At 38.2% G+C, this 25,220-nt stretch overlaps 1 protein-coding gene across 1 annotated transcript in view; it reads right to left on the reverse strand.

The window, feature by feature from the left end:
- The window catches only part of east (enhanced adult sensory threshold), a 180,511-nt gene extending 158,763 nt beyond the window's left edge, over positions 1–21,748 (reverse strand). The window contains exon 1 of the mRNA XM_065236860.1: positions 21,730–21,748. The gene's annotated coding sequence lies outside the window, so the exon portion shown is untranslated. The remainder of the gene's footprint in view (positions 1–21,729) is intronic.
- Positions 21,749–25,220: the final 3,472 nt, after the last annotated feature.

Raw genomic sequence — 25,220 nt, forward strand, 5'->3', positions numbered from 1 at the left:
TAATCTCTGATGAAAGGAGTCAACCTCCTTTTAAGACAAGCAGAAATCTTAGATGAAGTCGGCCTTTTATATGGGATTCCTCCATTTTGCAGAAGACCGGATAGAGTGAGACCGACAATTCTCTTTTCAGTCGGGCGCCATGATCGACGAACGAGAATGGTTTATGCTGTCGGTCCATGAGGGTTGACTCCTAGATGGCGCACTGATACACTTTTCATCGATGTACGAACACACGTTATTAGCGATAAATGATATCATTGTATTAAATACACTGATAAATATTTGAATGTACACGCATTGTTTATGTATTTTTTTTTTTTTTTTTTTTATAATTACTTTATTTGTACAGGCTCAATCGAATAAACTTTACAGAGCCGAATTATCATTTGCGTTATACATTATTACTGTCTTAAATTTAAAGTTAAAGGAACTGGACCGAGTACTCGCGGTTGTCTCGAGGTTAGTGGAGATTTACAATTTTTTAGATGGGAAAAGGGAAGAAGGAGGTTTGAAATGTGGTTTACGATACAATTATTTAATTAATCCTAAAGCATGAAATTATTTCTATTCATCTTGAAAACAAACATTGAAAAAAAAAACCCACACGTACAAAATACAAACTAAACACAAGGTTAATCAAACTTACAATCTAAGGTTAATATCCTTAAAGTAAACATATATGAGTTTCATAAACTCCAGATCGCGTCTAGCCAAAATATCCCGAACTGGAACATTAGGTTGTCTACCTCGAGCCCGAAGGGAATCATAAAAATGTGATCTGACTCCACGATACTCCGCACAAGACCAAAGGATGTGATCAGCGTCCTGGTAACCTTGTCCACATTCACAGAGATTGCTGTCTCCCAACCCCACACGGAACAAGTGAGCGTTTAGACAATAGTGATTGGACATGAGACGAGACATCACGCGTATGAAGTCTCGACTCAAGTCCAACCCTTTGAACCATGCAAACTTCGACACCTTAGGGATAATTGAATGTAGCCATCGTCCCAAGCTCCCTTCACTCCATTGATGTTGCCAGCTAACGAGCGACTGCTGACGATAAATAGAGAAAAATTCACTATAGGCGATCTGTCGATCATAAATGTCGCCTTCCATAGCGCCCACCTTCGCAAGTGAATCCGCCTTCTCATTGCCCAAAATTGAGCAATGCGAAGGGACCCACGCGAAGGTGATGATGAAAGAGCGCACGGATAAAGTACTAAGCAGTTCTCGTATTTTCAAGAGAAAATACGAGAAGTGCTTTACCGGCCTAATGGAACGGATAGCCTCGACAGAACTGAGACTATCCGTAAAAATAAAGTAGTGGTCTGGAAGAAGTGAAGCAATAGTTTCCAAAGTGTAGTGAATTGCTGCCAGTTCAGCCACATACACAGAACAAGGAGCTTCAAGTTTTCGAGAGGCGCTATGAAATTCATTAAATACACCAAAACCAGCGGACTCCTCTATTAGAGATCCATCTGTGAAAAACGTTCTTGCAGAATCAACATGGCCAAACTTTGCAGCGTATAATGACGGAGCAATCATAGGACGATGATGCTCTGGAATTCCGTGGATTTCCTGCGTCATAGATAAATCAAAATTCACTGAATTGCCGAAATCGGAGAAGACTACACGATTAGGAATATTTCTTGAAGGGCTGACATCCTGTGTTAAATATAGGTAGTACAAAGTCATAAAACATGTTTGAGGATTTAGCTCCAGAAGCTTCTCAAAATTTGCAATCACCAGTGGGTTCATTACTTCGCAACGGGTGAGGAGCCTCAGAGATAACTCTGAAAAACGGACGGATAGTGGCAACATGCCCGCCAGCACTTCGAGACTCATAGTATGAGTCGAGTGCATGCATCCTAACGCGATACGAAGACAACGATACTGGATCCGTTCCAGCTTGATGATGTGCGTTTTAGCTGCCGACTGGAAGCAAAAACTGCCGTACTCTAAAACCGATAAAACCGTTGTCCGGTACAACGTCAGAAGATCTTGTGGATGGGCTCCCCACCACGTTCCGGTAATTGATCGAAGGAAATTGATCCTTAGTTGGCATTTTCGTCTCAGATACTCAATGTGGGATCTCCAGGTGCATTTGGAATCGAACCAGACCCCAAGATATTTGAAAGACATGGAATGAGTGATCGGCTTACCCAAAAGTTGAAGCTTCGGTTGTGCTGGGCTATGCTTCCTAGAAAAAACGACCAACTCAGTTTTCTCCGTGGAGAATTCGATACCTAGCTGAATAGCCCAAGTAGACAAATTGTCCAAGGTATCCTGTAAGGGTCCTTGCAGGTCAACCTCTTTTGGCCCTGTGATAGACACTACGCCATCATCTGCAAGTTGTCTCAACGTGCAATTGTCACTAAGACAATTGTCAATTTCTCTAACGTAGAAATTGTACAAAGGGGGCTTAAACATGAGCCTTGGGGGAGACCCATGTAGCTAAATCGAAAAGCTGTAGAGTTTCCATGAGAAAAGCTCATATGTTTTTCTGACAGCAAATTGTACAAAAAATTATTCATTAATGGAGACAATCCACAAGCGTGGAGTTTCTCTGAAAGAACTTCAACGGATACTGAATCAAAAGCCCCCTTGATATCCAAGAACACAGAAGCCATTTGCTCTTTCTTAGCAAATGCTAACTGAATTTCCGAGGAAAGCAACGCGAGACAGTCGTTCGTTCCCTTACCCCTACGGAAACCAAATTGAGTATCTGAAAGAAGGTGGTTCGTCTCAACCCATTTGTCGAGGCGAAGAAGGATCATTTTCTCCATCAATTTCCGAATACACGACAGCATCGCGATGGGCCGATACGAATTGTGATCCGACGCGGGTTTATCAGGCTTTTTAATGGCTATCACCCTCACTCGTCTCCAATCGTCGGGAACAATATTGAGCTCCAAGAACTGATTGTACAAGTTCAACATGCGCCTCTTAGCGACGTCTGGGAAGTTTTTCAGCAAGTTGAACTTGATTCTATCAGATCCCGGGGCAGAATTGCCACACGAAAGGAGAGCGAGTGAAAGTTCGACCATTGAAAAAGGCTGACTGATTTCGTCTACCGAATTCGCGGTTTCGCGAGGAATCAACTGCGACGGCACGGAATCCGGACACACTTTTCGCGCGAATTTAAGAATCCATTGATCCGAGCATTCCTCGCTTTCGTTGTTAGTAGACCGGTTACGCATTCTTCGCGCCGTACTCCAAAGCGTATTCATAGACGTTTCGCGCGACAATCCGTCTACAAACTGCCGCCAGTAACCCCGTTTTTTGGCCTTGATGAGGCTCTTGAGTTCGCGTTCAAGAGATGTGTATGCGTCGAAATGCTCGCGTGTTCCGCGTTTCCGAAAAAGTTTAAACGCGTCGGACTTTTTACGGTAAACCTCCGTGCATTGTTGATCCCACCAGAGCGATGGTGTTTTCTTACGGATTGACGATCGCGGCACCGGTCGTGTTTGAGCTTGAAGGGCGCTGTCGACGATGAGATTAGAGAGGAAATTATATTCCTCCAACGGCGGAAGCTCTTCCACTGACGATACTGTATCGTCTATCGCGGATTGGAACTTAGTCCAATCGATGTTACGGGTTAGATCATACGCGACGTTAACGGATTCTGACGAGTTGAACCCACTGGCAATCGAAATTTTGATCGGCAGATGATCACTACCGTGCGGATCCTGGATTACATGCCAAGTGCAATCCAACGATAGTGAATTGGAGCAAAAGGTGAGGTCTAATCTGCTACCATTCGAGGATGGACCAGCCAAACGTGTTACTTCTCCATTGTTAAGTATTGTCATGTTGAAGTTGTCACAGAGATCATAAATCAAAGTAGAACGGTTATCATCGTACAGCTCCCCCCAGCCTGTACCGTGGGAGTTAAAATCTCCCATGATCAACCATGGAGCGGGAAGTACCGCACATATGTCGAAAAGTTGTTTGCGATTAACAGAGACTCTAGGAGCAATATATACAGAAGCAATACAAAGGCTCTTACCTTTAATGGTAGCCTGACATGCGACAACTTCAATACCGGGGAATTCGGGAAGATTCACTCTATAGAAGGAATGGCACTTTTTGATCCCTAAAAGTACCCCTCCTCCACGTGAATCCTCACGATCCAATCGAATAATGTTAAAATCAAAAAAAGGGAGATCAATTTCTGAAGAGAGCCATGTTTCACAGAGGGCAAATGCATCGCAATTATTGTTATGGACTAAATACTTGAACGAATCTAATTTCGGAATAAGACTTCGACAATTCCACTGTAGAACAGTGATCAAATCCCCGACCTCGTTTGGAAAATTATCCATCGAAGGAGATGATAGCTGCAAGAAGGGGCCATTTTGAAGTCAATTGCTTCAAGAAGGATTTCACAGTCGGAAGCAATGTGAGGACAATGCTTTTCAGAGGATCAGAAATGTTGAGGTATTTGAGAATACCGTCCACAATGTCATCAAATGAGAACAGCCCAGATGAAGAAGGGGTTTCTGTTCTTAAAATTGGGGCATCAGGAGTTTTGGATGTCCCCGGAAGAGGTGGAAAATCCTGGGTATAATCAGTTCTGCGGAATCCAGGAGGAGTAGAAGTCTCCTTTTTTCCACCACTCCTTGATTTGGGCAAGCTGATTTGGGGTTCTTGATCTGCAACTTTCCGCGAACGGATGCGTTTTCGTTTCCGGGCAGAACCTTCCGGAAAACTGAAAGAAACTCCCTCCTCAGCCAAGTCAGAGCCAGACTCGTCATCTGACAAAAGAGCGAAGGGATTTGTTTCGTTGGTCGATGGCTTGGCTGTCTTAAGCATTTCTGCAAAAGACCGCCTGGAACGTTCCTTAAGGGAGCGTTTCATTTTGTCCCCGAGCTGTTTGTACGCCGGGCACGACGAGAGAGCATGAGGAGGAGTTCCGTTGCAGTACACGCATTTTGGTGCAGTAGCTGCGCAGGCGCCATCCTCATGCTTCTCCCCGCATGTGGAGCAGCGTGCCTTGTTGCCGCAGTGAGAGGCCGTATGTCCCAACCGCTTACAATTCTGGCAGTTCATGACTCGAGGTACAAACAACCGCACAGGAAGACGAAGTTTTCCCAGCTCGATGTATTGAGGAAGGGCAGATCCAGAAAAGGTCACCCGAAACGAGTCTGTGGGGGTAAAACTCTTTTTACCCTCGCTGAGCGATACTGACTTCATTCTATGAACGGCCAGTATCTTTACCGGAGGAAGCAAGGGGTTCTTGAATCGGCCAACCGCTTGCTTCTCCAGTATCTCGGGGTTCAGGCTCGCCTCAGTGACCACGCCTTCGATCTCCACATCAGAGGCTGGAATGTACACCCTATATTCCAGTGTGAAAAACTGGGAAACAGCAATTTCATTGGCCTGTTTCAGGTTAGCGACGGTCACACGAAGTTTGTTGTGCCTAACCTTCGTTATTTCGGTCACGGCAGAGAATCGCTTTGTCAGATCATCAGATATCTGAACAACATTCAAGGGTTTGTTTTTGGGCTGAAAATAGACAACCCATGGGCCAGTCGAGTAATTCGGGTAGGCCCGCAATCTGGAGCTTTTCTCAGCCTGCCCATTGTCAGACTGAGACGACGAACCATGCATGACATCATCATTTTTCTTAGATGAATGGTCATCCATGTCGTCTTCTGACAAAACATCCATTTTGTTCAACTAGTGGGAGCGCAAAACGCTCTCCCACTGAACGCACAGAAAACACTACAAACACAGAAATACAAAATGAAAATTTAACTAATGGGGGAGGAAAAGAAACAAGAAAAAAACAAAAACTTATCTGATAATCCTATACTACTACCACCGAGCGTTATATGTGTAGGCGTTTACACAGATGGCTGGAAGAGACGCGCTGCGTGGATGACCTTCGTTGTGGTGCACTTGATCGAGGCTCGGTACTCAGCGCACACAGGCGCACGATGATTGATGAACGATGTAGATGTAGAAACGGGTGCTCACACTCGATGATGATGATACGTGAGCGGGTATGCCTGAGCGCGTATGCGTGACCACGCAACGATGATGCCCAAATTGGTTTGCGAATTACCAATAGCACGGATTAATCGTTCCGAAAATGACACTTTCTACTACAAAAAAAAACTCACTTTTCGATCAATTTACCGGGAACTATGCCAGGAGTCACTTAGTGAGAAAAAAAAACTGATAATTTATATCAAGCGAATACCGAGAAAACTTCCAAAACAACGGAGCGCGAAACAAGTCGACCGTACTTCTTGCTAGGACGCAGTGAGATGAGTTTATGTATTTGAAGATGATGTATTTCGGATATACGTAGAATCTTGCACAACTTGGATCTGTACGAGATTCAAAAAAGAAAAGATCAAATAGTTACTTATTCACCTTTATGTAAATCCGATTCGAATGATTCATTCCTGTGTGCTAGATCGAGAGAGTGCAAACAAACGTCAAAAAACTAAATGACAATCGCTGCACCACACACAAGTTCTAATTTCAACGCGTTCAAGATGCATTTTACCGAAAAGGTGCAACGGATTTGTCATCGGCGTGACATAAATTTATTCGGCGGCGTGAATTATTTTACTGCGGCGGCGCTCCGGCTTGATTTCATCGGAAGCGGCAGTGTTTCAAAATCATCGGCGGCGGTGGCTTGACGCAGGTCTACTTAAGGACCTCTGAAATTCCTCAATAATCTCTTTTCTGCTTTTCTGAGATACTTAGAACTCCTTAAAAGTTTCCACATTTTTTCTCAAGTTCTCTATGTTTCTATTTTTTGTTGGCACCGGTAAGGTTCTCTGAAATTCTAGGAACTTCTTAAATGTTAAAAAAAAAAATATCAGATCCATCTTGCAAGAAAATGATCAAGAGTAGACAATTTACATGATGATTCGTGTCATGAATGAATCGGACCCATTGATCAGTTCCATTTGGATGGAGAATAGACGAAAAAAAAAGTGGATTATCCCGACATCGTGAAAAGTTTCATGATATTATAAATTCTCAGTTGAACAGATACTAATACCTACAATGCATTGGAGGAACTTCTGAACGCTGTCGATGAAATTGAAGACGATTTTGTTCATGATGATATTGACACAGAAGAATAATCGAGAAATTCGTTGAAAATTATAATTAGACTTGGTTGGAAATGCTATCTAACATGAAGCTTTAGTGTGATAATTTATAAACTAGAGAATGGTCTTAGAAGAGTTCCGTTAGAGTACGGCAGTATAAAATTAAATAGTAGTTAAGAATGAGTGAAGCAACTTCCATTCAATTTTCATACTACCGTACTCTAACGGATCTATCTACCTACCCTCTTCTAAGACACTAAAGCTTCATGTTAGATAGCATTTCCAACCAACTCTTTGAAATTATATTTAATTGTAATCATTATACCATGCCATATTATGTTTTCTATTTAGAGATGATTTGTTAAAACAAATAAACATATTTAGGGGAAATGGCTCTAATGTTGGCCTACGGATCTAAGATTGGGCCCATCGCAAAAAATCTGCTATTTATCAATTTTATCTAGATGAACGACGGGACGGTACTAATGGATATTTTTGGTCGCTGTTGTAAATTTAGTCGATTGCTGGATTTATGTATGGGACCAAATTAGGGGCATTTAGGCCGAAATTACATTCATTTCCCCCTATATAAATAATTGGTAACATGATAAAATATATGTAACCAATTATTAATTATCTTTGCTTTAAATAAAGTAATGACATTGAGTTGTAATATCAGAAAAATCATATGTTAGATTTTTGAGTGTTCACTCGGCTGTCGACAAAAGCAGGCCACTCTCGATGTGTGCTACGCGATCGTCTGTTTACTCGGCAGCAACCATTGTGTGGTCCTCCTCATTGTTCTTCATCAGCAGTTCTTTCGGTCGATGCGTCGTCGACTTTGGAAAGCAACCGTTTCGTGATGAGTGTGTGAGTGCTGACCACATTTTGTGTCCATTGCTGCAATGGACGCGCTCTGACCCTCGTTGGCGTACAACAATTTGCCATACAATGAAACTACTGGAAGCGGCTCCAGTTCTGATGGAGGAGGCTTTTTGGATAACAGAAGATAAAGTGTTTATTGTGTTGTACCTTTTGACTATAGCTTTAAGATGTATTGTATAGTGACCAAGAATCCTCGGCTCTGTTAAGTTAATTCGGTTGAGCCTTATCAAATAAATTAATAAACAAATAAAAAATATGTTAGATTTTAGATAATTCATTTTTACATCGCAGGCAGAAGAATCAGTAAAATTAATCTAATAATCTCCGAGATCCCTGTCTCTCAAGGTATAAAAAATTAATTTCTAGAAAAGGGTTGTCAACAGACGAAAAATTAATATTTTGGGCTGAAAAAGAATAGCTGAAATGTTGCTTAATAAAATACAGAAAACCCGAAGTGATTGCATTTATTGTTATGTTCTGAGAAAAATTACAAAAAATACTGTTTTGTTATAGATAGGGGGGAAATACAAGTAAATTTTTTTTATCGATTTTTTATATTTTACTATAAATTTTTTTGGAAAATGCTACGAGCACGAGGAAGGAGTGATCTACGGCCCCGGGGTCGCCAATTAAACGTAAGTTCCAGAAATCATGTGATCGCGCACGGGAGGACCCTACTGCGTTGTGATCAGTATATAAAATAAAACAACACCGATTGCTTTGCCGACCTGCCATGGCGGAGGCATACGAGACACTATTTATTGTTTTGTATGAGGTTTTGTAGGCTGTAGTATCGATACAATGGGTAAAGTAAATGTACATATATATGACGTTGTACAAACATCATGTTTTTACACAACCCAAAACTTTAATCGCGTTTTTCTCGAAGCGGTGTTTTCCAAATTGGCGGGAAAGATAACTCAAAAAGTTCTTATCCAAACTTGAAACCTGGCGCATCTTAAAGGAAATAATTAACAATAAATAATTTTCAGGTCTGCCTAAAGTGAAAAAAAAACAGTGAAAAATCACATAAATAGAACAAAAATCTTTTCTGAATAAGGTCCAATTGATAACAGTAAGTTTTTTTTTTCCATTTTTCAGGTCTCTAGAACGCCCGCCAATTACCAATCCCCACCGGAGGCGACCCCAAGGAGCCACAGAGGTCACACACCAATGAAAAAAATCTCTAATGTAGAGGAAGATTTAAGCAATTTAATGAAAAAACCCCAAACGTTTGCGTTGTTTCATTTGTTCACAAAAAAAAATCCGAAAATCGTCGAGTTTTTGACGTGTTACTTGTATTTTCCCCCTTTAAAGGGGGCGCATGGATTTGAGGTGAGCGCGACGCACATATGCAAAATCAGTGAGTAACCAGCTCTAAATTTACCATGACAGCGTTTGTTCTTTCCTGTGTCTGGAAATGTTTTCATATGAGAGACGATGCGTTAAATTTGCTTCGTATGTTTTGAAATTAAATAATCAGGTTAATAGGATATTCAGGAGATTAAATAAATAAATTATTTCTCTGCTATCGTCACTTGAACATTTTCAGGTTATTCGTTACTTTTATGGGAAACAAATTGTGAAGAAATGACCTTAGGCGTGGGAGTACACCAAGGGCGTAGCCAGGTTTCGAGCAAGGGGGGTCGAAAAAAAAATTACCATGGAAAATTTGGCCGAATGCCATTTCACCGCAAAAAGGGTCCGGGACTGACAACCCTAATTCAACAAACGATGATCATTTGACGATCATTCCGGTGGCAGAAACGTCATCCACGAACATTGGGTTTGAAGCCAAAGTTGTTGGTTCTTTGCCAATCTAAGACAGCTGATGCAAACATTGGAAAAGTATGTTTACATAGATGTTTAATTTGTTGCGTGGCTAAATAGGGTAGGTGTTCCAGTAATAGTGGTGTACCTATAGTTGCGGTATGGAGGTTGTGCCAGAATAATGAGGAGGACCCGGATAAGATTATTTTTCATCTGTCCTAAAATAAAGCATATTTGCATATTTCAAACTTAAAAAAAGCACAAAAATTACGGAACATCATTAATTTTCCTTAAGATTTTCACTCCTTTACACCTATAGTTGCGGTAGTGTTCCTATAATAGTGGAACCCACTGAGCACTACTGGAACAGTGTTCCTATTAATGGAGGATGAGTTTTCTAAAATTGTATGCAATTTTATTACAGTGTAATATTTTTCTATCAAAATAGAGGTTGAAAGCTATAGATTGACGTATAACAAATTGTTAAATGCTTGTTCGATGAACAACTTGCGAGTGTTATGTCTGTTTGTCTGTGTGTATACCCTTTTCTGTAAGAAGGGTAAAACCGGCTTCCGATCGGAAGTAGAGTTCTTGACGATGGCTAAATCCTCCTGGTTGATGAGATTCGCCTACGCATTGCGTGGGTTCAACGGTAGGAGGGGATACTCGGACTGCGATTTAAAACACGTTGACTTAAATCCCCGCCGGGAAGAGATCGTTCGTCGAAAGACTCGAGGTTCACGCGGGGAATCTTCCGGATGGTGGCGGCGTAGAAGAACAATGGACGGCCATCAAGAATGCCATTTTAAGAACAAGTGAAAACATTCTGGATGAGCTACACACTTAGATGAAGAAGTTGATCATTGATAAAACCTAGAGTGATTAACTAGCCTACGGCTAAAAATCACGATAATAAAAAAATAATAAACATTGATAAAACCTGGAGAAAGGTCAAGGGGCAAAGTTTGAAAATCCGCAATACAGTGGAATAGGAGCCGAGAAGACAAGATCGAGATCGTTCAACGATATTCAATCCTCGAAAGGTATGCTACCCGTTGCTGTAGACGGGATAAGTGAGCGTGGGTGGACTCCCTGACTGATACAGGCGATATCCGTTTCATCAACGATATCTCACGATGCCTGTGCGGGGTAAGGATGAACCCAAGGATGCCTGTGAATGACACGTAAAAGAAAACAATCGAGGGGCACGCAATACAAAGAATCGGTGTGTTGAAGTTTAAATGCAATCAAAAGTACTTAAAGTAATTAATGCGGCAATTAAAATTATCTATCCGTAATTAATGTAATTAAAAGTATTGAAAATGTAATTAATGTACTTTAATTACGCAATTTCGACTGTAATTAATGGAGTTAAAAGTAGTTAATGTTATACATTGTGTAATTAATGTAATTAAAGCAGTAGTTAATGGAATTAATTTAATTACAGCCGTTGCATGCGTTGGAGTTAAAGGTTATTGCGTGTCCCTAGAAAACAATCTCAGATGAAACTCCTTAAATTAACCTGGAGTATTTTTGAAGTCCATATAGTGTTCTTTCTTGTTTATGTTTCCAAAAATGTGGGCTTTCATACTAATTATTTTTCAATATTTTCACACACTTCCTTCATGTATTATTCGAGTGGTTGAGTACATTATTTGCTGTCTTATTTCATTTACTGGTGCATCATATAGGTGCTGAATATCACTAACAGGCTTAACAATCCTGACATGCGTACCATCCACGCAACCAATTACGCCGGGAAATCCGGATTTTTCGTAAAAGCTGTGTTTGATTTCACGCTTTTCGACTTCTGAAATAGGGAATTTTATTGCTGCTAGACAAACTTCTGCTTCGAACACATCGATAACAGCCGATAATGCCTTCGATAGTGTGGGTTGTGCCATTCCGCTAAAGCAATCGTTTCCAACACCTTTCTGATAGCTCTCTTCAGCAAAGAATCTCAACGCAGCTGAGAGCTTTAACATCGGCTGCACAGATGAAAATTTGGTACCTCCTAATTTGCCGTCCACAATTTATAATAAATATCTGAAGAGCTTTTTCGATACACGAAAGTAATTTAAAAATCTGTAATCGAAAATAGCTTTAAATATTAAGATTTCAATAGATGTCAGCAAGTACTCACAAATTTGGTGTCATATCCCAGTCCGCATCGTGCTCTCTTGCCGTGCGGATCTATTTGCTTTTTGCTTAAGGAAGTGTTACTACTACCTAAAGCTACAACAAATTTAAACAGCACTTTTCAGTGCTCAACCTGTACAAATTTTCTACCTTGTTCAACTCCTCTTATTCCTCTTCGATCCTTGTTTGGACCCTACCCGAGGTAATCCTTCTTGGATATCGATTTGGAAAATTCCTCTTCGATCCTTCAGATTCTTATAGTAATCTGCTTGGAAGTCGATTTGGATAAAAAATTTACTGCCGCCATGGCGCCTAAACGCAAAAGAAAGGGGCAACCTCTTGACCCCCCTTCTGAAGAAATTAATTTGAGTAATCAATTTGATTTGCTCACGGATGATGAGAATGATCCATCATCCAAGAAAAATTCTAGTAAACTTTCCCGGCTTAATGCCAAGAAGGAAAAGATTCCCCCTATTGTGATAACCACTACCGATTTCCATGCTCTTCGCATGGAACTTTTGAATTTCGTGAAAGTTAAGTTTTCACTACAAATTGGACGTCGGGGTGAATGCCGTGTATTGGCTGAAACCTTGGATGGATTTAAATGTCTTCTCAAGTATCTTACTGAGAAGAAGCACAAATTTTTTACTTACGACACCAAAACTGAACGTGTGTTCAAGGTTGTCATGAAAGGACTGCCCAGTGGTGAATCCCTGGATCAGATCAAAGATGAACTGGCAAAATTACTTGGAGTTGTGCCACTCCAAGTAATCAAAATGAAAATGAAATCCCGTCCTGGCGATTCGCGCAACGGGATTTCTAATGATTTTTATTTAGTTCACTTCAAGTCTAGTGAACTAAACAACCTTAAGGCCTTAGAAAAAGCTAGCCTTATGCTCCATGTCCGAGTGAAGTGGGAACACTTCAGGAAGACTGGAGGAAATTTCCAAAACCTCACTCAGTGCCGTAAGTGCCAGGGATGGGGTCACGGAACTAAAAATTGCTACATGCCAGCTAAATGCATGAATTGTGGTGATTCCTCTCACGCAAAGGACGACTGTCCTGTGAAGGAAGATCCTAAGAAATTTAAATGTTCAAATTGTGGTGAAAACCACAAATCCAATTTTTGGGAATGTAAGACTCGCAAAGCGATCCTACAATCTCGTTCTAACCGACAGGTAGGAAACGCTCCACGTTTCCGACCAGGTACAAATTCCTCTGCTGTTAACAACGGTCAGCGAGGAACAAATTCTACATTCGTACCCGTAGGTACAAATATCACCCCTGCTTCAAATGTTTCATCTGTACCTACTCCCCTCGCTGCTAACAATGTTCAGCGAGTTAATGGAGCTACCTATGCTGCTATTGCAGCGGGTAGAAATCAAAATACTAGCCAACGTTCTAACGGAAATTTTGACAATTTTGACTTAGGAAGCATTACTGCCCCCAAAATGGAATTTTTACAGAATTCATTAATTGACATGATTTCTGATATGCTTAAATCTAACTCCATGTTTGATGCTATTCAAACTGGAGTAAAATTTGCTAATAATATTGTCATGACTTTAAAATTCAGTAATGGATTTTAAAGCATTAAACATTTTAAATTGGAATGCTCGATCTCTTAAAGATAATGAAGACGAGCTATTTAATTTTTTGAGAGTTCATAACGTGCATATTGCCGTTATAACTGAAACGTTCCTTAAACCTGACCATAAAGTTAAGAAGGACGCAAATTACTTGATTTATAGAAATGATCGTCTTGATGGACCCTGTGGTGGCGTTGCCATCATTATTCATAGACGAATCAAACATAAAATTCTTTCTTCATTTGAAACCAAAGTTTTTGAAACTTTGGGAGTTTCTGTTGAAACAAAATTTGGACAACTTACGTTTATAGCTGCCTATTTGCCATTCCAATGCGTAGGCCAGCAAAAGAATTTTCTCAAGGGTGACCTCCAGAAACTTACCCGTCATAGGTCTAAATTCTTCATTATTGATGATTTTAATGCAAAACACCGCTCATGGAATAATGCTCAAAGCAATTCCAATGGTAATATTCTGTTTGATGATTGTTCTGCAGGTTATTACACTATTCAATATCCAAACAGCCCAACATGCTTTTCTTCTGCAAGAAATCCCTCAACTATTGATTTGGTCTTAACTGATTCATGTCATCTTTGTAGCCAATTGGTTACCCATGCTGACTTCGGTTCTGATCACCTTCCAGTATCTTTTGAAATATCCCAAGAAATAATTTCCAATCCCAACAGCTTTACTTTCAATTACCATAGGGCTGATTGGGAGCAATATCGAACATTTATGGAATATAACTTCGATCCAAACATTCCTTTGCAAACCAAAGATGAAATTAATTATGCTCTTGAATCTCTGACTACTTCTATAGTTGAAGCAAGAGCTGCCTCAGTACCAAAATGCGAGGTTAAATTCGATTCAATTATAATAGACGATGATCTTCAGCTCTTGATCCGTCTTAAAAATGTCCGTAGGAGACAATTTCAAAGAACACGCGATCCTGCCATGAAAGTTATCTGGCGGGATTTGCAAAAACAAATTAAAAAGCGATTCTCTGCCCTGAGGAACAAAACTTTTGAAAATAATGTTTCTAAATTAGACCCGAGTTCCAAACCCTTTTGGAAACTCACAAAAATTTTGAAAAAACCTCAAAAGCCAATTCCAGCGCTTAAAGAAGGTGGTAAAATTTTGATCACAAATTTGGAAAAAGCTCAGAAACTTGCTAAGCAATTCGAGAGTTCCCATAATTTCAGTTTGGGTCTTACTAGTCCTATTGAGAATCAGGTTGCTCGGGATTTTCGGAATATTTTCTCTCGGGAAAATATTTTTGATGATTCCTGGGGGACTGATTTGGACGAAGTAAGGTCTATAACTAAAAAATTTCAAAACATGAAAGCTCCAGGTGATGATGGAATTTTCTATATCCTCATCAAAAAACTCCCAGAGAGTACCTTGTCTTTCCTGGTAAAATTATTTAACAGATGTTTCCATTTGGCATACTTTCCTGATAAATGGAAAAATGCAAAAGTTGTTCCAATTTTGAAGCCGGATAAAAATCCAGCTGAAGCTTCTAGCTACCGTCCAATAAGTTTGCTTTCTTCAATAAGTAAACTTTTTGAAAAAATAATTTTGAATAGAATGATGCTTCACATCAATACGAACTCAATTTTTGCAGATGAGCAGTTTGGATTTCGCCATGGGCATTCAACTACTCATCAACTCTTGAGAGTTACCAATTTAATTCGTTCAAACAAATCTGAAGGCCACTCAACAGGAGTTGCTCTTCTAGACATAGATAAAGCATTCGACAGTGTTTGGCATGAAGGTTTGATTGCTAAATTGAAAAAGTTTAATTTTCCACTTTACATTATGAAATTAGTTCAAAATTATTTAACTGACAGAACTCTGCAGGTAAATTATCAAAATTCCAAATCTAATCGACTACCTGTTAGAGCAGGAGTTCCTCAGGGTAGCATTCTTGGGCCTATATTGTATAACATTTTCACTTCGGACCTCCCTGATTTGCCTCAGGGTTGCCACAAATCTTTGTTCGCTGATGACACAGGCATTTCCGCTAAAGGAAGAAGTCTTCGTGTTATTTGCAGCAGATTGCAGAAAAGTTTAGATATTTTCTCTTCTTATTTACAAAAATGGAAGATTTCTCCCAACGCTTCCAAAACTCAACTTATAATATTTCCACATAAGCCTAGAGCTTCGTTTTTGAAACCTAGTAGTAGTCACATAGTCACTATGAACGGAGTTCCAATTTCCTGGTCAAACCAAGTGAAATATCTTGGATTAATACTTGACCAAAAATTAACTTTTAAAGATCACATTGAGGGCATTCAAGCCAAATGTAACAAATATATAAAATGTTTGTATGCTCTTATAAACAGGAAATCCAAACTTTGCCTGACGAATAAACTTCTAATATTTAAACAAGTTTTTAGACCGGCCATGCTTTACGCTGTGCCAATATGGTCTAGTTGCTGCACTACCAGGAAAAAAGCACTTCAAAGGATTCAGAACAAAATTCTGAAAATGAGTTTGAAGTTGCCTCCCTGGTACAGTACAACCGAAGTACATAGAATTTCGAATGTTGAGACTTTAGCACAAATGTCCAACAAAATAATTAATAATTTCAGGCAAAAGTCGTTGCAATCCTCAATTGCAACGATTAATTCCCTTTATACTTAGATAAGATTAGTTTTAGTTTTTAGTTTTAAGATATCAATTGTTATACTGACATGCAGGTTAAAAAACCTGTTTAAAATACTGAATTGCCAAGACATGAACAATGTAAAAACACTTAGATATATATCATAACAATTAAGGCTGGTACGTTACTGTAGTAACTGGAGCACCTAGGTTAAAATGAAATGTAATTTATTTTGAATTTGGAACAAATAAAGAGTTAAAAAAAAAAAAAAAAAAAAAAAATTGGTGTCATATCCAAGGGATTACTCAAATCCCTCAATCGGCGACGCTCAAGCCGCACCGTTTCTAAATGGGAATTCTCGGTTTCATCCTCCTTATCACTAATCAAAAACTCATAACAACTCATTGTGAAAAAAAAGGAAAACTCACAACTATTGGGAAAAACTTTCCACTAAACACCGGGTTTGACCACGATTGGTTGATTCACAAAAAAAAAACGATCTTCGAATTAACCAAAACAAATCCCCACCTCTCTCAAACAAGGACCAAATTACATGCTATCAAAATGGCACAGAAAGTTACTTAGAACCTTAAGTTATAATTCCTTAATGATAGAAAAACGTGTGCTCTATTGTTTTTATCCTTATCTATGATATTATTTATTGAAGAAAACAGATATTTATGCCAGAATAAAATTACTGTTTTGTTAGAAAATACTGCATACGCCCTTATCATAGCTTGAGTGATGAACTTTTACAGTTTGACGTTTCTAGAAATGAACAGCACTTCACTGTCGATTCATCCTTTCTCTCGATGCAAAATGATGCAATGTGACTGCTTTCTAACACCCCAATGGGTCTGGGTTCAATCCCAGCCGAGGTCGGTGGAATTTTTCTGAGGCATAAAAATCTCTGGTCACGTCTTCCTTCGGAAGGGAAGTAAAACCGTTGGTCCCGGCCCATGTGTGTTGATGAATGGGTGTGATATCCTACGCAGGTGTGGAAGCTGCCTTCCTGCACATTCGATTGTCGTCAATGGATGGCAATCGATGTCCGTCGGTGATTGGCACTAGATTGCGGAACAGAGACCGACGTTAAATAAAGGAAAGATAAAGAGTCGACATTCGGAATAGAGTGAGAACTGTCACGCGAGAAGGAAACGAGAATAGTCATCTCGATTCGCGCGAGACGTGGAATAAACACAAGTAGTTTCATTGAATAGCGGTTACGCCAACGAGGGTCAGAGCGCGTCCATTGAGTTGTCTAAGCAGGATTTCACGAACACTACACTAATATATAATTTTGCACACACACTAGCGTATACTGTCATGTGCACGGTAAGAATCAAACGTCCATTTATGAGTAAAAGTTAACCCATTGTCAATAAAAGTGGCAATACTGATTAATGAGTAATTTATTATACCCATTAAGTAGTAACTGTAAGCCACTGTTAGCAGAAACGCATTGTTGTTAAAAATAATTTACTCATTAATGAATGAAACCACTTTTACTAAAAATGGGTTAACTTTTACTCATAAAAGGGTTCTTGACTGTTATTGTGCAAGCGTAGGGTTTGTTTCCGTTTTGTTGTTTATTTATACTTTAGAATTACAGTTCTTACAGCAAACAAAACATTTCTCACAGCTAACAAAAAATTTCATCTCACTAACACACGCAAATCGCACCAATACGAACCCGCCTGGAGAGGACTATTGCAGCAATGGGCGCAAAACGTGGTCAGCCACTCATCACGAAACGGTTGCTTTCCAAAGTCGACGACGCATCGATCGAAAGAACTGCTGATGAAGAACAATGAGAAGGACCACACAATGGTTGCTGCCTAGAAAACAGACGATCGTGTGGCACACATCGAGAGTGGCCTGCTTTTGTCGACAGCCGAGTGAACACTGATCACACTATTTGACAAATTGCCAAATAAATGGAATGACAATTACAAACCAAATATTTGCCATAGCAAGATTTGGTCAAATATATTTTCCAACATTTGCCAAATATTTCACGTTTTGTCAAACGAGGTCTGCTTAAGAAAGATAAAAGGTTTCCAATGGCAAGAAATTAGAGCATTTTCGTCAAATATCTTTCGGTTTTTATAGAAATTGTTTACATTTCGGGGCAACTGTGTATTAAAAAAAAAAAAAAGAGGTTATTTTGAAATTTTAGCTTGAAACACACTTCGCACAAGGATTCTACCCAACAAACAATTTTAGCTGCAGCTTAGCTTATACAGGCAAAAATTAGCTGCATAAGGCAAATTTTGGCTGTATAAGCTAATCTGCAGCTAAAATTGTTTGTTGGGTAATGGCCGATTTAGGGTATCCACAATTTCAATATGCATTAAAAATGCATTAAAATTCAGCAAAACAACCAACATGAAGTAATCTTGTTGAATGATACAGTCCTCATGGCTACTGGTTTTAATGCCATCAGTTTGTCAGTGTCCTTTTTTGTAGAAATTTACTTCAATATTTACGTTAAATAGTAATCTATTTGACCCTGTTACTATTGATAAACAATTATAATTTTAATACCAACCAAATCTGATTCATGACACATCAAATTAAAAATGTTAATCCATCTATAAACGGCCAAGTTTTAAGCTTTTAAGACTTTTTTTCTCGCTGTTTGGAACATAAAATCACTGCGACCATTAATTTCATCTATTGTAGTAGGGTATATTTCAGCTTCAGCTCCCATTGGCTGTTTTCGTCAACCAAAATTTAAACGTTAATTTAACTGTATTTTCCCATCGAAATGCTTCATTGAATGTATTCAAACGATTCCTTCGTCATTCATCGTCAATACGATTACATTTTAAAATTCAATTTATGAAGGACGCAGGTTTCTCCTGGGAAACGTCATGCATGTAGTGAACACTGGAAACTTCATAATCTCTCCAAATTGGCAGACGAAAGTAAGCATCACTTTGTTGCCAAAAGGATTAGCCTAGGTTAGTTTTTCAAACGTCGCAGGAAGACCAATGGGTTTAAATTTGAAACAGTCAGGAAAAAATCTAAGTTTTCTCACGAAGATTTACTCAGCTTTAAGAAAGATCTTAATCTGAGTGTTAATAAGGTCAGTATGTAACAGTTATCTTTATAATTTCATATTTTACATGATTTTAGACTATACTTTGTTATATTACAGACGCTAAAATTGGTTAAATGTATGAGACTATCACACTATCACACTATCCAGCCCGGCCTCAAATCAGCTATTAGGAAAGACAACGCGGCCAAGAATGATCCCAATAACGCAATATGGTGGCTGCCTCAAATACGAATCAGCATACGCAATTTGGATTCACCGGTCGCCATTTTAGGTGCTTGATAACGTGATAAACGTGCAGTTTTTCAAGGATGAAATTTTGATCATCGGCTAATAAAAACAACACATCGCTGTTTTTTTCAAAATGTTGTGTAAAAAAGCCTAAATTTATAAAAATAAAAATATAAAAACACATTGCACCCTCGATTTACAAACCATGAAAACCATAATAAACGAATACAATCAATGTTTTTCAATATGAAATCCCATTTTTTTTTAATATCATTGTGTTTTATCATTACAAGTATTTTTAATTACCTTTCATTTGATATTTTTATCTATGAAATTGACCCAGTGGTTCAAAAGTTATAAATTTTTGAAAAAGTCTTTTTGAAAAAAATAAAAAAAAAACGAGTTTTTGGACTACCCTAACGTTGAAATAGTCACGCTAATGACAAAATTAAAAAAAAAAATATTTTGCGATAAGGATCAAAACTACAATTTTTTATCAAATTCTGAGAACCACTATATCATTTTGCAATGGAATGGCTCAATAATAGTAAATTTAGGGACTAAACCATTGCTTCATTATTTTATTAATTTAAACATTCTGAGATCATGCCATAGTTACGATATCTGACGGTACTTACTGTATCATTGAAACTTAGTGTTTCGACAACTTGAATCCCCTTTTGAATCATTTTCAGCTAAATTTGTTTCGATCCGTAACAGTTTTATATCATCAATAGTCTGTTTACGCTTTACTTATTACAGCTAAGTAAACTTCAAAACACTTTTTCTCAAAAAACCCAAGATGAAATATTTTAAAACCTTCGCAGATTTGATTGTTAGGATCAATACTAACTTCCTGTGAAGAAAAAACTGAGGTACATAAATGTTGCAAAAAAAGTGCCTTTAGACATAGCGTGCCTCGGTGGAGCAACCCGAGTCTTGTTACTTTTAATGAAAAATATCAAGAACTAAGATGTGTTGCTTTGATGACTGAAAAATAAATTTCCCTTTGTTTGAAGTTTGCAGGACTAGGGATCGGTGATAGATCATACCAGCGTTACTGATTAAACCTTACGTGATTTCGTATTTTGAAATATTTTAATTCTTGCAATCAACTTGTTGTAGTTGTTGGAATTCGAAATTAGATTATGTACTGATTTTTGATTCATAGAACAGTTCCAGGCCAAATAGCAAACAAAAATTACATTTTTGACTCGTCCTTCAACGATTTGCATGAAACTTTACATAATTGCTTGTTAAGGGCAATCATTCACATTTCTGCCATTTTGATTCTTGCGTTTTTTTTGCAATCGAAATGAAGTCTGAGACAATGTTGAGATAAATAAAGCCATTATATAAATAACACACACAGATTTTTTTTAAAATAATTTTAAGAAACTAAAAATGTTCTGAATTATGGAACAAAAAATGTCCTGTCTCAACAATTTTTTTGTATGCATGTATATTTTTGTAATTTTTGCGAAGAAAACGATTTAAAAGGCCACAAATATTGTTTTCTGTGAACAAAATATAAAAGTACGAACAATAAGTTTCAATGTTTGCACAAACGTTATTGTTTTTCGTTTTGTATCAATGTGTAAGTGTCGAAGGTCTTCAATATTCCAAAAGCTTGCATTTTGCATAATTTTTTTTTCAAATCTAAAATATTGATTAAGCACGTTTTTTTTAGAAAAACTTTATGTTTCCCAACAACTTTGTGTCATACGTCATTTATTTTAGAAGTGCAGGTCTCATGTAACGATTTAAAAAATGTCGTAAACGCCATTTTGAATTTGTCAAAATTTTTAGATTCAAAATGACCAAATTTTAGCAGAAATGTGAATGAAAGCCTTTAATAAAAAATTGTGCAAACTTTCATGTAAATCAGAAAAAGTCGAGTCTGATAGATTCATTATTTGGCGTAGAACTGCTCCACACCTATAATAATGATATCAATTATTGGAGCAAACTATACGAGTGATGGAGGAGAAAAAATACAAACCACCCTCTCCCATTGGTCATTGTAAAAGTAGATCAGAATAAACGACGAAACAAAATGTAAGCCTCTGAGGCTTTTGCTGAAGGTATTGTTTCTACCTGACTATGAGGGCATGAAATAATTCAAATGTTAATACATATGCAGGTATAAGATACGCTTTATGTCACAGAAAAACACAATCGTAAGTTTTGTGCAAAGCTGAAATAAAAAAAAAGTAGGACGACGTATATTTCATAACGATACGCTAAAGAAACTATCGCTTACAATCGATACCCGCAGTTGGGGTATTTATTTGCAAATAATCGATCAGGGTAAATAAATAGGTAATTTGTTGGTATTTACATGAGTGTGCTTTGTAGATACTCACCACAATCGATGAATTCATCCACTCACAAAGATTAATTTATTTCACTTCACTCAGACACTACCGAGGAAAATCAGTTTTGTCACTAACGAGCAAATAAACCCTCAAAATCTACTGTGAAATACTACACAGGAAATATGGTTCCCACTAGCGGTACAATGGAAAAGAAAAAGTTTAATTTGTTGAGCTAGAAATGCAAGGCACAAAACAAGCAGCAGAAACGTATATAAACGCTACACCGAGCGAACGTATATAAGTGCTTGTACGGTTGAAACGATAAATAAGAACATCGTCGTCGCAAACGTACGACCGGCCTGGCCTGTATATAAGTGAAGCTATTTTTGTTTATAACAAAACGGCTCAACGTTCGCTTCTGATGGCCAAACCAAGAGGCAGACTTTCGATTCGCAATGTTGAAATGAAAATTTTCCATTTGGCAATACTGGGGAGATTTGTCAATTTTAAATCATTATTTTCAAAACTGCAACGTTTCATTTATCACCTTTTTAAAAGTTAAATGTAACAACAATCCAAAGTCTAAAAATAAAGCAACCAGAAATGAAATGAGATAAGCAGTTCGGCTCCACTGAATGACTGGCCGTTGCGCGTCCGTGTTGCTTGTCGAGGCCACGTCAATAAAGTGGTGACGAGTTTGTAAGTTCAATGAAATTATTCTGTGGAATGTTCTCTTTGAAAATTGATCAGGAAGATATGGCATGAATCATACATAATAGAGTATTTATGATACAAAGACCCCCTAATTTGTGGTTAATGCTTGATTCTCAAGGGGTGAATAAGCTCGAACTACGCCGGTATCAAATGGACCGCTTGTGCACACGTTTGGTCGTAGAGGTACATAAGCGAAGCGAGATACTGAAGGCAGGCAACAAACGGAAAACGTGTGTGCTGAACAAGGCTTGTGTATTGCAAGATACAGTTCACTAGCAGTAGTCTCTCTGAAGGTGCCTGAAAAATAAAACTTCGATTCGTCGTGTGGTGAGATGCCAACAATTTACGATGTAATAAATGATCTTTCGTTGGAAGGATAGTATCGAAGGGGGTAAATTTGATTGATCGCCTTGGTTTTCCGGTACATAGATGAACGTTCAATAGAATTAGAAAATCTAGGGGATACAATTAAAACTAAACATGTCTTAGCATTACTAATCATATTGTTAATCAAATAATAAACAATATATTGATGCTAATCTTGACGTCGAATCGAAAATGATATATTTTGTAATTCAATATGTTCCATGCTTCCCTCCTGTTTGAATAAAGCTGGGGCAAGATCACGAGTATCTTTTGTAAATAAAATTGAAGTTTGCCTAGGAATAGTTGATCGGATATAACAAATTTAGTGAGGAGCGAGCAAAACTATTGGTGGAAAGATTTACGGAAATATTGACGAAACTTTAGTCATATGGAGTGCACCAAAAACTCAACTATTCTATGTACCGTAAAACGAAAGCAATTTTTAATCACTGAAGTTTGTCATTGTTTTTTTTTCATATATAGGGGTAAGATGGGCATAGTGAGCATCCCTTAATCCAGTCCCAAACCTCTAATTCTTAGAAACAAATTAATTGGTAGTAGGTTCAATATCACCATTGCAATGACCAATTAATTTGTTTAGAACCATAAGAAATCCAAGGCTAAATCACAGGAAGCTCACTATGCCCCACCTGTTCACTATGCCCCTCCTTCCCATAATACTTTTTATAACGAATTATGTTAAAATAGGGTGTACTGAAAATTAATGAAAAATATCAGTGACCCCGTTTTCCGGTCAGGAGAAATGTTTCAGTGACAACTAGCTACAACCAAAAAAAGACAGCATAAAGCATGGTCGGTTTAAAAGCTTGTTATAATTTTAGAAATAATTATTTTTGTGGGGTGGCTTTGTCAGTATTGTTATAAGTAATGAAAGGAAACGATGAGATTCTTACAGTGTTTTGTAATGTCTCCCGTTTCCCGTAATACAACTGTTTGTTTACACATAGAGGAAAGCGTAATTTGAGCTTTTTCATGGCCTTCTTCTTCCCTTTATTTAACGTCGGTCTCTGTTCCGCAATCTAGTGCCAATCACCGACGTACATCGATTGCCATCCATTGACGGCAATCGAATATGCAGGAAGGCAGCTTCCACACCTGCATAGGATATCACACCCATTCAACAACACATGGTGTGGGACCAACGGCCTTACTTCCCTTCCGAAGGAAGACGTGACCAGAGATTTTTATGCCTCAGAAAAATCCCACCGACCTCGGCTGGGATTGAACCCAGACCCATTGGGGTGAGAAAGCAGTCACGCCTACCACTATACCACCGGCACCTTTTTTTTTCATGGCCTGTAGTGTTATTTTTGAAAAAAATAATAATAACAGATTTCTACACCGAATCGGGAAATGTAAGATTCTATTACAGATTTGCATGAAAAGTGTGCAGAAGTTGCAATTTTTTGTGACATGAACGGATTCTATAATGTGGTCGACGGATGTTTTTTATAATAACTTTATAATTTTTATGTTTGCTTATTTTTCGAACTAAATGCATTGCGGCTAGAAAATCATCTCGTGAAGGTTTTTGATTTTGATTTTATGTGGCAAGACAGAAGGGGGTTCATGAAGGCCAAATCTCAAGTCTCAAGGAGTTCGAGAGCGTGAGTGGAACATGGTGATCACGTCAAACTATAATGCCTAAAATGAACCACATGCCTCAAACAACCCCTAGAACGGCTCTCTTACACACTCCATGCTGAATTGTGAGTCCCCCCTCTTCCCATATCCAAGGTTGCAAATACTCATTTCAGCTAAAATAATGTTTTTCGGAATAATAAAACCAAAAGATGGTATGATGACATATTTTACTTGTAACTTACAAGAAGAGGTTACAAAGTATGCGTTTGAAACATAAAACCATAAATTTTGCTTTCTATGAGTCACAATCAGCGATTTGCTGATCGCTGAGTGAGTGAGTGAGTGAGTGTGTGAAAAATCGCTGATTGTGACTTTCATTAAGTGAAATAAACAGGTTTAATATTCAACCAATTCAAAATATGATCATAGCATCTAATAGCATCTAATGATTTCATAATTAAAAAAAAAAACATTGTTTTAGCTGAAATGAGTATTTGCAACCTTGCCCATATCATTGCATTCAAAATCATAACCCAATGCAGGTCAATTGAAAATGCCTAAATGAATAAGTTGCTATTTAGTATAAATAGTAATCACAGTATAACACACTAATTGAATACAATCTGTTAATAATGATCGAGATTGATGAAAAGTAAGGGAAGTTGTTAGTTGATTTTAAAGAGTTTGACAATATGATGATGATTAGACAATATGATGATGATTAGACGAATCCTGGAAAAGCATCATCCTCATCAATAGAGAAACCTCTGAAATCCAGGATGTTCAGTTGATCATCGCTACTTGAATCGCTGGGAGTATCTTCCGAGCCTTCGTGTTTTGATTCCACCATTTCA

The sequence above is a fragment of the Ochlerotatus camptorhynchus genome, unplaced genomic scaffold (genome assembly GCF_037179485.1).
Source record: "Ochlerotatus camptorhynchus isolate MF236.1 unplaced genomic scaffold, CSIRO-AGI_Acam_v1.1 ptg000577l, whole genome shotgun sequence".
Classification (NCBI taxonomy): Eukaryota; Metazoa; Arthropoda; class Insecta; order Diptera; family Culicidae; genus Ochlerotatus; species Ochlerotatus camptorhynchus.